Below are 5,500 nucleotides of genomic sequence, written 5' to 3' on the forward strand. Positions count from 1 at the left end.
GTTTGGGATAGAACGCCCTTTATTCTAGGGCTAACTTATTCTACTTCTAAGGTAGGACCATTTTAAAGACTTCACTTGGTGCATATATGTTAAGATACATTTCCATTCTGGCTGGTGAAAACAGTAATTATTCCTGGCCCTGTGTGAGCTCTGAATATTATTTTTACGTTTTTCTTCTGATGGTTCGTTGCTTAGTCTTGGTAGTTTGTTCACATGCATGGAGTGATCAGTACACAGCTAAAGGCTTGAGGAAACCCTCTGAAGACCTTTGGAACCCACCTTCTCTTTAGGATCTTTTATCCCTGGTATTCTGCTCCATAAATTTGAGTTGCTTTGGCCTCCTTGAACTCCAACTTTGTCTCCTCAACTCAAGAAAACTTCAAGCTCCAGTTTGGTTACTCCTATCCAATGGTTAATTTTCTGTGTTAACTTGTCTGGGGAAAGGGATATCAAGATGGCTGTTAAACATTATGTATTAGTCCAAGCTCATGCTGCTAACAAAGACACACCTGAGGCTGGGTAATTTATACAGGAAAGAGATTTAATTGACTCAGTTCAGCATGGCTGGGGAGGCCTCAGGAAACTTAACAATCAAGGCAGAAAGGGAAGCAAACATGTCCTTATTCACATGGCAATAGGAAGGAAAGAATGAGAGCCGAGTGAAGAGGGAAGCCCCTCATAAGACCATCAGATCTTGTGAGAACTTATTCACTATCACGAGAATAGTATGGGGGAATCACCCCATGATACAATTACCTCCCACCACGTCCCTCCTACCTCACTTGGAAATAATGGGAACTGCAATTCAAGATGAGATTTATGTGGGAACAGAGAAAAACACATCACATTATTTCAGGGGGTGTCTGAGAAGTTGTTTCCAGAAGATATTAGCATTTGAATTGGTCAACTGAGCAAAGATCACTCTTACTAACATGGATCGACATCTTTCAATCCATTGAGAGTCCAAAACAGCAAAAAGGTGGAGGAGGGCATATTTGCTGTCTCTTCTTGAGCTGGGACATCAATCTTTTCCTGACCTTAGATACCAGAGATCCTGGTTCTTAGGTCTTTAGCCTCCTATACCAACTCTTTAGACTTTATACCAACTCTTTAGATTATGACATCAAGACCCCCCTGATTACTAGGCCTCCAGATTTGGATTGTTTCCCAGCTTGCTGATGGCAGATGATGGAACTTCTCTGCCTTCATAATCACATGAGCCAATTTCCATAATAAATTAAACCAATCATCTTCTCTCCCCATCCCCATCTGCCTGTTCCCCTTCTCACCCTTTTCTCTCGTATATATAGATAGATACAGACGTAAATATATTTTACCAGTTCTGTTCCTTGGAGAACCCTGGCTAATATACCTTTACTACAATCTTGCCTAAAAACTTCTCCAGTCAATACCTCTCCAGTCAATAGGCTGTGGTTGTCATTGGTCTCATCTTGCTTGTTTTCTTTCTCTCAGTTGTCACTATTCCTTACTCTCTGCTGCACAATGTCTAAAAACCATTGCTTCACAAATTTTGTCTTGTTTCTTAGTTTAAGAAGGGGGATAAATTCAGTTCCTGTTACTCTTTTTTTTTTTTAATTATACTTTAAGTCCTAGGATACACATGCACAATGTGCAGGTTTGTTACATAGGTATACATGTGCCATGTTGGTTTGCTGCACCCATTAACTCATCATTTACATTAGGTATTTCTCCTAATGCTATCCCTCCCCCTGACCTCTACCCCAAAACTGAATGAAAATAGTCATTTTCATGACTATTTTCACGACTGTGATTTTTACTTACTTCATGCCTGCTTGCATTTGGTAAAAAACAAATAAAAAACAATCCTAGCTGTTAGAATATGTGTGTGGTCGGAATTCTTACACAAGAGCCAGAATCATGCCCTGTAGCCTTTCTGTCCAAACAACTTGACCTTACTGTTTTAGCCTAGCCCTCATGTCTGCGTGCGGCAGCTGCCGCTGCTTTAACACTTTTAGAGGCCCTCAAAAATCACAAACTATGCTCAACTCACTCTCTACAGTTCTCATCACTTCCAAAATCTACTTTCTTCCTCCCACCTGATGCATATACTTTCTGCCCCCCGGCTCCTTCAGCTATACTCACTCTTTTTTGAGTCTCCCACAAGTACCATGTTCATGGCCTGGACTTCAATCCGGCCTCCCACATTATTCCTGATACCGCATCTGAACCCCATGACTGTATCTCTCTGATCCACCTGACATTCACTCCATTTCCCCATATTTCCTTCTTTCCTGTTTCTCATCCTGAACACACTTGGTTTATTGATGGCAGTTCTACCAGGCCTAATCGCCACTCACCAGCAAAGGCAGGCTATGCTATAGTATCTTCCACACCTATCATTGAGGCTACCACTCTGCCCCCCTCCACTACCTCTCAGCAAGCCAAACTCATTGCCTTAACTTGGGCCCTCGCTCTTGCGAAAGGACTACGCGTCAATATTTATACTGACTCCCTTTTCGGACTCAGCCCATCTGCACCCAGGTGAAATAAACAGCCTTGTTGCTCACACAAAAGCCTGTTTGGTGGTCTCTTCACACGGAAGCGTGAGACAATACGGATATAGGCAGCTTTTCTTTTTACTCATTTCTAGTTTAGGTCACAATAAATCAATCCAATAATCATAAATTTAAAAATGAAATTTATTTTAAAGCTACCATACATCTTGGGGGAGAAAAAGGGTAAACATTGGAGGATATATGGCTTATGTGTATTATCTACATTGTTTTGATGTTACATCCAGAACTTTCACACCTTATTGCCATAGCCTTATTTTACATAAGATGAAAGACATTTTATCAGGAAGACTTCTTCTAAAGTATTCACTCACATTTGAGATGTATTTGAACACAAAAGACAGTAAAGCAGTGAAAGAAGGGCAGTGGTCCACATACAAGATTAAGCTGGTGTTTTTTATAAGCAGGCTGGCTAGAAAATGAGGCCCTCTGTGCAGCAAAAATTGCTCCAGGGTAATTTAAGTACCAAACACAATCAATAAAAATATCAGGGCTATTTATAATGTGTCGCTAAGAAAGACAACAAATAAAAACTCATTTCAGAGTACTTGCCAGCCATTCAGACTTGGAAGACACATCTCCAGTGAGTCAGAATGGCAAAGAAAGGCTGTAGTTGTCACCGGCATTCAGCAAATCACTGGCTTTTGCAGCCTTTAAAATCTAAGAAAAGCTTTGTGTTCATTTTTAAAGCCCCAAGCATTTCAATGGACCGTCTTTTTCTTCATATATGCTATGAAACATAAGTTCTATGTTACTACACATTTATCGACCACTTCAAGCTTAGTAGTGTGTGCTATTTGGATGTATAATGATGAGTAACAGCAGTTTTATCCCTGAATAATTTTATAGTAAAAAGGGGTTAAGAATTTATGTCCAAATATTCACAATCCAAGTCATGATATGCTAAGTGCCATTAGGATAGTCTGAAGAAGGGTGTCCAGGGGCAGGGATCTCACCTGAATTGTCTCTAATGGATGCTTTCTTGGAGGAGGTAGTTTTAGAGTAGATGACAGAAGGTGGGCAGGATTTTCACAGGAAGAGTTAGGCGTGGATGGTAACTTATTAAGAGCAGAGGCAACAAATCACGAGGTAGTGATTTAAAAGGATAAAAGTTAAGGGGAGAGGGACTAATGGAAGAAGACACTGGAGAGAAAACTTGGGCACAGGATTATAAAGAGCTTTACGTGGCAGGCTGAAAGGTTGTTGTGCAAGATAGGTAGGTCCCTTCTGAGTTCCCATTACAGTGCATTACAGCACTAGGATTTGATACTAAATTTACAACTTTACATAGTACAGATTAAAAAAAAAAAAACAGGCTCTTTGGAAAAACTTAAATAGGCCAAAGATACAAAGATATACAAGGAAAAAGACATCATGTGAGTCCTGATGCTCCTTTCACCCCGCAGAGAGATGTATGGGGGCCAAGGCAATGCTGAGCCTGCAGCATATCCAACTGGTAACACTTTACCTTGTTACTCTCACTTTTTCCAGAAAAAGTATGATAAATTAGCCTATCAGTGGGCAAATTCACAGATTAATTAGTCACATGGTGTCTGAATTCATAGGAAGTGTCTGGAGAAGCCAGATAGCTGGAACTTAAAGACCGTGGGTCCCCTGGATGTTACTCTATGACCCCTAGGAGGCCACATGGGTAGCTGAATTTGGACCCAGCAGCTCTCACTTGGACATAGTGGTTGTAAGTTCTAGCTAACTTTCAGGGTCACTTTTTGGACAATTATGCTCATTATACCATCAAAGGATTGGAATTAACAAGGTTAATGGAAGTTGCAAATTCCAAAAAATTTCTAAAGCCAAACAGAATTTTAAAGAAAAAGGAGGGCAGGGCTTAAGGCATACTGAAAAGATTAACAACATTCAAAGTTAAATTTAGCAAGAACCTGCATAACAAAGGTCAAGATTATCCTGACCCATTCAATGTTCAGATGAGGAGTGAAAAGGATGACTCAACCACAAAAACAGGTAACTAAAAAATATGCCAGTATCATTAGCAGTGCTAAGAAATTTAGAAGAGCTAGTTTGGGTGGAAAGAAGGCAGTAAGTCTGGATTTTAGACATTTTGGATTGGAGAGGTCAAATAGAATAGCTAAACACATTTTGTGTTGTTTTTTGCCTCAGGCGTACTCTTTTCTTTTTTTCTTTTTTGAGACAGGGTCTCGCTCTGTCACCCAGGCTGGAGTACAGTGGCACGATCACAGCTCACTGCAGCCTCCAACTCTTGGGCTCAAGCTATCTTCCTGCTGCAACCTCCCAAGTAGATGGGACTATAGGCATGCACCACACTCAGCGAATTTCTTTCGATTTTTCTTTAGAGATGGGGTCTCGCCATGTCACCCAGGCTGGTCTCCAACTCCTGGGCTCAAGCAATTCTTCTGCCTCAGCCTCCCAAAGTGCTGGAATTACAGGTATGAGCCATCGCATTCGGCCCATTTAAGTCTTATAATTACTCTTTGAAGTGGAAACTATTATTATTATCCCCGTTTTACTGGGAGAACAACTACGACTTAGCGATATTAAAAATAGCTAATTATACCATTCACTAGTAAGTGGCAAAATCCAAATGAAGATAGTCTTCTGATGCAAAGCTGATCAACCACTGAGTCGGTGAGCAAATTCCAACCAAAAGGTCTATCTGAGAGCAGCCACAGAGGCTTTGGTTTATCCACCTAGTCATGGGAGAAGGAGCCACAGGAAGAAAACAAAATTGTTCAAAGGGAACACAGACATATAAAAAGAAAGGCAGCCCTGAAGAAAATGTTGGGACAGACCAATTTGAGTGAGTAGTGGGAAAGGGGAAGGAGTAAGAATATGGAGAATGGGAGAAATTAGAGAAGACAGGATGTGTGTTATGAAAAACAAGAAACAAAGTTTTGAGAAAAATGTATAATCCACAATGTAAATTGTTGCCAAAGGGGATAACAACTAGA

This window comes from Gorilla gorilla, chromosome 11, assembly GCF_029281585.2.
Source record: "Gorilla gorilla gorilla isolate KB3781 chromosome 11, NHGRI_mGorGor1-v2.1_pri, whole genome shotgun sequence".
Taxonomy (NCBI): domain Eukaryota; kingdom Metazoa; phylum Chordata; class Mammalia; order Primates; family Hominidae; genus Gorilla; species Gorilla gorilla.